The sequence below is a fragment of the Neodiprion lecontei genome, chromosome 5, assembly GCF_021901455.1.
Source record: "Neodiprion lecontei isolate iyNeoLeco1 chromosome 5, iyNeoLeco1.1, whole genome shotgun sequence".
In the NCBI taxonomy this organism is placed as follows: Eukaryota; Metazoa; Arthropoda; class Insecta; order Hymenoptera; family Diprionidae; genus Neodiprion; species Neodiprion lecontei.
The window spans coordinates 15,823,172-15,834,773 of NC_060264.1; positions in this window are offsets into that span (position 1 = coordinate 15,823,172).

Sequence of the window (11,602 nt, forward strand, 5' to 3'; positions counted from 1 at the left end):
TAATTATATTGGTAAGTAATTTCTATTGAATATTTTTATTACTGATCGTGGTTTCAATCAAATTTTTGTTTCTTTGCATGCATTAGAGCTTAAATTACATTGTTTATCATGTTTTATTGCTAAATAATTTTTATTCATTTCGCAAATAAAAAGGGTAAGTATCCGCATCAAAAAGGATAGTCGCCCTACCTACTTTCGTGCATAGTTGCCCCTAGAGTGACTAAAAATTTTTTAACAAGCAAAGGCGGATTTTATTGATTTGTTGTTTTTTCGAATTTACCGTGACTCTAACTTGTTCTAAATTAAATAAATATCCACTCAACTGTTTTATATATTTATTCTAGATAAGCAAAATGCCTCGCAAATATAAGCGAAAACCAGGCGTGGTGCTACGCAACACCAACTGGACAGAAGATAGCTTAGGACTTGCCTTCGCAGATTTGAGACAAAAAAAAAAAAAAGGTATCAATGAAATTTCTCGAACATACGGAATATCCTCTCGAACCTTAAGAAGTCGCTACGAAAAGAGTAACCAGCAACTGCTAACTCAAGGTATATTTTTATAATTTAAATAATTAAATCTGAAAACTATTTAATAACGTTAATTAATATTTCAAATTGTACTTAATAAAAGATTTCAGTAAATTATAAAAACTGTTAAATAAGTAATAAAGATTACTTTAATTGATATAAATTTCTTTCTATCCAAAATAAAAATCATACCGAGGTCACTATCCCCGCACGAGGCAAGAATCCCCCGAAGCATTTTCCACGCTACGCTACTATCCGCCATAGTAGGCAACTATCCCTTTTCTGAGAGGTGAAATAAAACAGCATTTATTCAGAACCATTGTTAATTATGTATACAAAAATAGGCTATTATAGAAGATAAAAGACCTACGTCATGAGATACATACTGAATAATTTTCAGCAAGTTCATATTGAAAAAAAAAAATAAAGCTTTTTCGAAAAATGGGGCAACTATCCGGCTTTCACCCTAAATATTAACAAACCTGTTTTATTCTCGAAGTCGACATCCTAAATAATAGAAATGAATTACGAGACATGAAGAAAAGCCATAAAAACAATAAAAAAAAAGAATTAGTTGATAAAAAAAAATTTTGAAGGGTTTTGTTCATTTAAAAAAACTTAAGCGACCTCTCAAAATTTTTTAATATAGCTGATTTTTCGCGAGTATTCTTGAAACGTTTTGAATTAACAAATTTTTATGCGAGATCGAAAAAATAATCTTTTTTTCCGGACGCCCTAATATAGATATATTTTAATTTTAACCAAAGTCACTTCAACTGGGGTCCAGTTGGCCCCAATACCGACTTTAACGTATAATTTTAAAGTCAGTACGTTTGAGGCAGGGTTGTTTGTGCAAGTAAAATAAAAGTGATGACAAAAATGTGGTGTCTCAGAGAAACACAATTTTGGAATCTGATCCTTACTCAACGTTGTTTTTAGTGCAATTATAATTTTTTCAACTAAGCTGGGATATGGAAGGGATGTACCTACAAATTTTAGTTCACCCCGATTTGAACTCCTCAGAGTATAAATCATTTTTTAAATAACAAAAACAGCCAAAACTGCTAAAAAAGTTAGGACCTTCAAACGCATCGAGCAATCTCTAAAAATTGATCTCTGTTCTCTTCTTGCGGCTGTCGCATTCATTTCACATCTCGAAACTTCCAAAAGGCATGCGCGCAAAAAATTAGAAGTTCATTTCTTTCTAAAAGATAATCTAACGAAAAATATGAAAAAACTACTTACAAAGGAAAGGTTCCAAGCTCCAGAACCCGTGTAATGCAATATTTTTACGATTTTTATTGCACACGGTGCAGAGTTCGTGAAAAAAATTACCCATTCTGCGGATTTCATTTCGAAGTGGAGTGACTTGCTGAGTTATTGACAAAATAAAATTTGAAAAAGGGATTTAACGTAGAAATTTTTAGCTTTCAAACTTGATTTTATTTATCTGAATCTGTTCATTTGGTCACGAAGAGAAAGCATTTTTAAAATGTGTGTTTTGATGTAAAATTCAAGTGATCATTTAATGTTTTTGCCGAGTAGTTTATTACACCATATATGTATGGCCTGCCGGTGCAAAATGGGGATACGAAATTTGATATTGTTAAGTGGCAAAACGGGGTCATTAAAAATTGTAAATAAAGAAATTTGTCATACGGACCGAAGACGCAATCTTGTATAAAATGGTAACACTTGTAGGAAAGATGGCGATTTTGATAATTTTCCAAAGTTTATCATATCAAGAATTAATATAATTCGTAACGAATTGCAATGATTGTTTATTATGAATGTTCCGGGCCATACCATAGGAGAATGATCCAACAGTACAATTCCCGCGGCTGCAACGTAATGAAAGAAAAATTGAAAAAATTTAAGGTACCCCTTTCTGACCCGATAACTCCTTTTTCCGGACGTGCTCTGAAGCCTATAAGACTTGCATTTTTGGTGTCAAACAATCAAGTTCAGGGCCGTTTGCTAGAGGCTTTTTTCGATTAATGTCCCCATTTTTCATCGGTAGGCTCTATATTGAACGCTGTCCTCGTCATAGAATACAAGGTACGACATTTTAATTGATAGAAGACTTTAAAGACCCAAACATCATATACAGTTAATCGCACTGGTTCAGAGCCCCGTTTTATAAGCGTACAGTTGTGAAAACATTCCATCAATGATAACAATTTACAAATGGTAATTTACGCGTAGTCGTAGGCGATTTTATTATATTGTTTTTTGTCGGTCACTATTCATCCACTTACGAATAACTCGTTCATCTCGTTAGATGGAAATCGATTCACATTTTCTCGTTCGAATCTGTTATAATTTGTAAATAAATATACACTACCATTGGAAAAAGGCTTCTCTTTCGCTTATAGTTCCATTGAAAAATGGATTCATGCCATAAATCAAAACAAAAAATTGTAAAACGTAGAAATTACACCAGATTGTCTCTAATTAATCAGAATACAATTTTAAAAAAAAATTATTTTGGCAGGCTTTATTTTTAATATCCATAATGTTAGTTCATCAAAATTATGAAACTGAACAACATTATCCGGATTACAGAGTTCCAAGTGTCTGACATACTTAAAAATACTTGCATTAGTAACACAAATTATGAAAAATATTGGCACCTTAGGTCAAATTGTGTTAAGACTTTTGTCTGAATAATACACATTAATTTGGCAGTAACGCTGATTTTATAATCATTTAATTTTTATTATGATAAAATTAATGAATTGAATATATAATAGCTTAAATTATTTCTGATACCCATCAATTAATATTCTCTGGGAAGTATTCAATCCCAGACATTTTCAACGAAGCGATATTGATATATGCACATTTCGAAAAATATTTTTTTTTTTTTTTACATATTTCGCAATTTAAAGTTTTTAGGAAATTTCAAACAGTAACAGAAGATCAACAATCCGATCATTGGCCATTGGTTAACTGCAACTTTAACTTCAAAGTTCTAAGCCAAACAAAAAAATTACTCATCAATTGTGATTCGAAATCTTTATAAAAAAGTATTCTAAAGTTTGTACGCAATGTTTTATTTGATTGATAATTTCAACAAATTATGAGCTTCATTACGGATGATTATTTACGTACGCAACGTAAACATAACTATTCCAAATTTGAGAATAATTTTTTCTCTGTTTACTTTTACGGATACTGTATTGATGTCGCGTAAGTAGAAGTGTAGTTTTCCATCCGGCAAAGACACGATTAGTGGCATTAAGGGGAAATTCAGAAAAAATAGAGACAGATTGTGGCATATATCGAGAATAATGGTTAAATAGTACTATTAGTGGTACACTGGAAGTCCTGGCCGATTACAGGAAACACAGCTGTTTTAATTTTTTCGCATAAACGCCATGCTTATATCATTGTGACGTACATTAACATCTATAAATTGTTCGACAAAAAAGATTACAGGCGATGAAAAGTGAAATTAGAAAAAATCGGCAACGAATCAGTCATATGTGAACCTCCTGTTGCTACTTGAAGATTTCTCGGCGCGTAATCTAAAATTTGGCTTGAATCGCGTGTATTACGATTCGAATACTAGTCACGGCGTATTTCCGTGAAAGAAGCCGGTACGCCTAGTATTTGCTCGTGACCGTGATTATTGTCAGTGGAATAAAGCTGCTCTCTGAACTGTGGCATTAATTGCTACGATTCTTATTTCGTAATCGTTTATTAATTGAAAAACCTTTGATTTCACCTCCACTTTAAAATGTGTTGGAAATGTTTTCACAGTTTCTGCCATAGCTAAGAAAACTTTATTTATAGGTCCAGCAGCTTCTTCATTCGTCGTTTTCGACTTATCTTGTAGATATTTTAATGGGGCACCTGCAACATCCATAAGTGGATTTATGGCCGCAGTATCTTTTTTATAGCTGTTTTGCGGAACAGAGCTGATTCTGTAGTGACACTCGAGCAGCTTGCCGTATTTAATGCGTTGATATCTGCCGAAATAAGATGGTGTGATAACGTTAACAATTATTGACAAACAAAGCAATGTTTCTGTATGTCACTCATAATAGACTTTCACATGTGTATATCATATATTCAACAATTGTTCATTTGATTTATGTTCCAAAAAATATTCTTCTAGTTAAACAGCAGTTACTTTCTGCTTGTGAATTAATATTTCGAAATGAAGCTAGTAATTTTTTTAGATTGATTTACAAACGATCAATGTTATTATATGACTCAGATCAATTTAGTGTAATTTCATTTCCGATTAGTTCACGGAGAAAAGTACATAGTTCAAACAACTATGATTCATAGTGAATCAAGCTATACAAATGGCAGTGCGGTTTGACGTATGAAATTTGTTAAAATGAACGTCACAGGAATCTGTAGTTTTGAAAATCAGAGACAGGCTAAATTTTGAAGTCATATTAAGGGGAGGTATCTGAGTAAACGGCGAGAAAAACAGGTAAACTTTGGCAATTTTTATCTCAAAAACTAATTTTTCGATTGAATCTGTGTTTTTTTTTTATATATAGAAAAATATGTACGTTGAGGTATGTTTATGAGTTTTTTCAAAATAAATTCGTTGATTGGAAGCGCCGTTCTTGTGGTCAGCGTCAGACGTTTTGTTCGTTGACATGGCTTACGGTGCCAAGGATTTCGTGCAGTCGGTTGGTCTGAATCATGAAAACGCAATGGATTCTTCAAATGTAATATACAAAGGAGTCCGCATCGTAGGATGTTTTTGGAAATTTTCATTATTGACGGAATGGCGACCGTTTTAACTTAAATTCCGTAATTTATTAAATTTTAATTAAGTTACGTAATCTAAATTAAAACGGTTGCATTCCGTCAATATGCCGCTCAACGAATGTATGTAAAAAAAAATTATACACATACCCCAATGTACATATTATCAAATAAAAAAAAAGATCCAATCAAAAAATTGGTTTTTGAGATAAAAATTCACAAAGTTTACCTGTTTTTATCGCCGTTTCCCCAGGTACCTCCCCTTGATGTGATCGCGACTGTTTATATTACACATCACCTAATAAAACAATAGTATCACGCAGGCCCGGCAAGAAAGGACGAATATCAACAGGCTGCCTAGAACATAACTATTTGAAAGATAGATATTTTAATTTCCGAGAACAAAATACCCTGAATCTACCATAAAATAATTGTATAAGGAAAACCTTGAGAATCAAGGTGGAATTACAATAATTTTAAAACAATCAAATCTAACGCTTGAAACTCACATGAAAAACATGCTACTATTTCTAGAAATTCTCTACTAAAATGATTGAATTAGAACATATGATCTTTGGTACAAACAAATGTTAAGCAATCCATCGAAGTAATCAAAATAATTGAGTAGCCTTTGTTTATTTAGAGTTTTATGGATTAGATTTGATTTGTTTAATTCTATTGATTTTGTAGGTTTCTGTTACAAGCGTCTTTTAACGCTCAAATGCCACACTTGGTTGCGGTAACCCATACCAGTCGCCTTTTACAACAGGGAGAACTTTAAAACATTTTATACAAGTTTTTTTGATATATCTTCGAAGCTATATAAGTCGTGACTTTCATGTAACGATATTTTGATTACGGAGTGTTTGATGTTCATATTTAAAATAATGCATTAAAATCGATGTATTGGTTCAATGAACAATTACTTATAAACCCCGGGGATTTTATCTTTAACAGATAATGTTTCGAAACAGAGCTTACAAAATTGCCATAAGTGTTGCAAAAATTACGATATCGTACTCGAACTCATCGAACACACGTTTATCCGTTTCGAGAATATCACTCACTATAATTGTTCATTGAGCTTGAGTCATTATCGCTCTCGTCGCCGTCAGAAATATTAGATGCCGGCTCTTCTTCAATACTCGAAGGCTGAGACTCTGGTGTACTCAATGATTTTGCAACGTTAGACCGCGATTCTCTTTCGGACATACATGGAGCGAGAAATGCCATTTGGTGTTCAAATCTCCATGGCCGTTTCTTCGAGGCTGCTGCTCAATTTTTTTGATTGGCGAATTTTTTTAGCCTTTGTAAAAGCATCTCGTAATCTGCGCCATGCCAGCTTACAGTCTTCAGCTGAATAAATTTTTTAATCAATATCAAAATTAAAACAATACACTTTATGCAATACTATTTTTTATTGTTGTTCTTTTTTTCAGATTTCTAACGACAGGTGACTCATTCAGAACTATAGCATTTAGCTATCACATGGGACATACTACAGTTCGTTCAATTGTACACGAGACTTGCGAAGTAATCTAGAGGCGGCTGTCACCAATAGTTCTACCTGTACCGACCTTGGAAATGTGGAAATCAATTGAAAACGTATTTTCGAAAAGACGGAATTTCTCCAACTGTATCGGTGCCATGGACGGAAAGCATATTGTGATAGAGTCACCCGGTAACAGTGGTTCCTTATCCTTCGATTACAAGAACACTTTCAGCATTGTGCTGATGGCACTTGTGGATGCTGACTACCGATTTGTTGCAATTGATGTGCATACGGGGAAAACAGTGATGGGGGGATTATTGCCAACTGCGCTTTTGGAAAAGCAATAAATGATGGCAGATTAAATATATCACCTGCTAAGCCTCTGTCCGGCACTAATGAGCCAGAACCTCACGTAATTGTAGGTGACGAGGCATTTCCTTTGAAAAAAAATATTATGCGTCCATATCCAGGGCCTCAACTCAAAGATGACGAAGCTAAAAGGATCTTCAATTACAGATTGTCCCGCGCACGAAGAATATCAGAAAATGCATTCGGAATTTTATCACAAAAATTTTGAATTTATCAAAGACGGATAAGAATGAAACCGGAACACGTGGACAATGTCGTATTGGAAACATGCTGCCTACATAACTTTCTACGGAATGATGTCCTCGGAACTCATCTTCATCATGTGGAAGGTGACATTCCAGCATTACAAGAAATTCGAAATGTGGGGGGTAATGCAACCAGTCTATAGCTGTGAGGGAAACATTCAAAAACTATTTTGTGTCGGAAGAAGGTTCGGTTGAATGGCAGACTCAAATCGTTCGACTAGGAAGAAGAAATATTTGATAGCATGTTAGCAGTCAACTGTCGTTTTAACCACATTAATTTAAGAAACTAATGCCAAAACACTAGTTGAAACCCTGTTAATTTTGGATCTGATGTATGGTTTGTCATGATTATTGTGGCAATTCAATGACTTTGATTTTAATTTTTTTGAATAGCATTTTCTTACATATTTTCAGAGTTGAATAACTTTCTAACGAAGGTCCTAGGGGTATAAACATGGTCAATTAGCCCTGGAAACATATTTAAATTACTCTTAGTAAATATGTATGTACTAATAATGTAATAAGATCCTCAACGTCCTCATGTCTAACACAATTGGTATTCGAGAAATAGCAAAATATTAAAAAAAAAAAAAGAAAAAATGTTCACAAGATTGACTGAACCGATTAATCTAAATTTTGAATATGTTTTGATAATATTGTTAATATGTTTCACACTGATAATATTCGTTACAGATTTCGTCGCAGAGGCACATTAGAGACTATGTATATGTGGCATATTTGAGAGTGTATAGTAGACTACTTTTTTAGCCTAATTAGACGGACTCGGCCACGAGACGATATGAAAAAGTCATATCAACTATTTAGCGGAAAAACGGTGATACTATTTATGTGATACTGAACTCATAATATTATAAAAAAAAATTTAAGAGCTATATAGCTTTATGAGATTGGTTAAAAAAAAATTGTATGTGTTTAAATTTAATTTTTTCATCACGATTCAATTTTCGCAAAACTGTGAAACTTTTTTTAAACCATTTTATATTACCCTACATCGTCATGAAATTCGAAGATTATTGATAACGGTACGCCACAGTACTAAAAAATAAAAACCACTTTTTAGCCAAAATAATGAATTTATTTACATGTTTGACTCTTTTTGTTTTGATTTTTACGCATCTGTACATAAATTATATATATAAAAAATAATATTCCATATTGAAAACTACAACTATCATTGCTTTGTCGAATTCAAAAATTACAACAGTTAAATATCTGTAATCAATTGAACGTTGATTTTAACTAATATTTTTAGAAACAACCTCTTATTGTAAAACCCGATTATTTGTATATTTTTATAAACTGGAGACATAGACGTAACCAAAAATTATAGAATTAATGAAAGACAAGAATTGGTTTTTATTTTTGCGTTATTATTGAGAATTTTTTGAGAGAAATCAAATTTTTCAAAGATTATTCAAACATTTGTCGCTAGATGGGATCTGTCATGTAAAATTCTTACGCGACACCCAGGGTCTCACGTACAGGTCTGGACAGTCAACCGACCAATCGACGAGCCCGAGAGTCGGAGAGTACAAACAGATCGTGGGTACCACATAGAAATTTTACACGAGATGCCCTCTTGTAACAACCTTCGGAATAATTTTAAAACAGATGAATTTTCCAAAAAATTCTCAATAGTAACGCAAAAATAAAAACAAATGTTCTTGTCTTTCATTAATTTGATAATTTTTGATTATGTCTATACCTAAAGTTTTTTAAATATGAATAATCTAGTTTTATAATAAAAAATTGTTCCTTGAAATATTTGTTCAAATTAATAGAAAATTCGTTATTGATATTAGACTGTTTTAATTATTGAAAATAAAAAAATAAATGATTGTTGTTGTTTTAATATGAAATATTATTTTTAATAGACACAGTTTAAGTAAATATGCGTTGAAATTAAAAAAATTGAACTACAAACATATAAATCAATTTATTATTTCTGCCAAAAAGTGGTTTCTATTTTTTGCCACTATGGTATACCGTCTTTATAAATCTGAAAATATCATAACGTTGCAGGGTAATATATAATACTTTGAGAAAAAGATTGAAAGTTATACCAAAATTGTATCACGGCGAAAAAATCGAATTTTTTTGTAAGAGGATCTCACGAAGCTGCATAGTTCTTAATTTTTTTCATACGATCTATTATCAACCCCCAAAACATATTAAAAATTTATGTAAATCGATTTAGTCATTTCAGATAAAAAAAAATTTTTTGTTTTTTACGTATTTTGCTTTTTCTCGAAAATCAATTGTATCAGGGATTTGAAACTTTCTGGATCTTATTATTTTATTACTACCTACATATTCTCCAAGTATTATTTAAATACCTTTCCGTGGCCGATTTACCATAAGCAGGCTCTTTCTATGTGTAAAGTTACATAAATTGTTGGTTACGCAAATTTTTAATCATTTGTATAGTTAAAAAAAAAATTACAGGTATTTATTTGAGTTTTAGTGCTCGTATATTTTTGGACATACTCTAAATTGCCGTGCCTTGGCGCTGAAATATCATATTTACGACAAAAATTTATATCGTTTCCTACATAATCAGGGTTACCCAGTAGCTTGTGCATGTTTTAACCAATATAGATTATGTGTTTCGTTGAATAAATTTTATTTTTAAAACATAAACACGCAGTCACGGATTTCGATGAATGTGTATGTTAAGACAAATTGTAATTATTTTTTTTTGGACTTACCTGTCTCTTTCATTGCTTTAGCAATATCTTCCCAGCATTAGTCTTTCCGCTGCTGGTTTGAATACTTCGGGTCACTCATGTCGTACAATTCGGTGTACGGCTTAATCAGGAGAATGAATGTTTCTTCATTCATTATTGAAGTAAATTAATATGTACAAACTATTACAACGGAAAGACCTATTCAAGAGCTGAAAATACGAATTAACGGAACTTCGCTTTACGGCGGTAGCGTTACTGATTTTTGTTTGTTTTCCGATAGCTTTTTTCATCATGACAAGAATATAATACAGATTTGATTACGTCTACATCAAATATAATTATATCGATTGTTGTTTGTTATTAATTGTTTGACTACATCGTTGTGTAGAAGCCTCTGCAATAGTAAACGATGCGATTTAATTCACATAATTTTTTAAATTATCATCACATGCATGGTGCTATAAGAAAAACATTAATTTAGATCCGAAAATGACTCGTGTTAATTTCAACAAATCTCTATTAATTGTTGGCTCTCTAGTATCAGAAAAACATGCTTTTATAAATATATCGATTTCACCACAACCCTTAACAGACACCCTTAAAGTCTCGTTTTTCAACAGACACCTTGAGGTCCTTTTGCGTCAGGTGCAGATTTAAAAGTGTTATGGTTTATTCATGAATCTAAAGAAAAAAAAATAGATTGTATATACGGGCAATTCCACCAATTAACGACAAATGAACGGAATCTCAGAAATTCGATCTGAAATTTTAGTCTTTAATAGCTTGTATTCAGATTGGATAGTCCACCGAGTTTCAGCCCTTCGGGACTCACCGGTGGCGATAAATGAGACATAGTCCGTACGCTAGGGGTCGAAGGGGTATGCAATATATCCCGTGCGAATATTGAAACCGGGAACTGGCCGGGTACTGGTCAGTTCTCCCGGTTTCAATCCGGGCGCTGAGCAGCCTTTCCGGCCAGCTCCCGGACAATAGTGTTACGATCGGCTGGACAGCCTAAGCCCAGTTGTGCTATACAGTAACTATCCGGGATTTCTCGTTAAAAAATGAATATTAAAAAATAGTTGATGTTAACATTTATTGTGAGCAGAAACAGCATTTCAACAACTTATTAGCAAATGCCATTGATGATAACGCATTTTACAATTAGATCTATCAAAAAAAAAACCTAGCACATTACCTTCTCCCAACCGGGGCTCGAATCCCGTCGCTTGCAGTGTTCATTTGTTTATTTGTACATTCATTGCGTGAATTTAGCGCAATGTTTAGTAAATTCCAAATACTGTATGGCAAATGTACAGTAAATCTACAAATATAATACATTTAATTACATTTTTGTCTAGTAAATGTGTAGTAAATTAACAATTGGAATAGTGTTAATATATTTATACATATAATATATGTATAGTAAAAATGAAATAAATTCTAGCTCAAAATATACTCTCTCATTTCTTATTCATAAAAATTCATACGTAAAATAAGAAATAGTTTTCAGGAAATCGGCA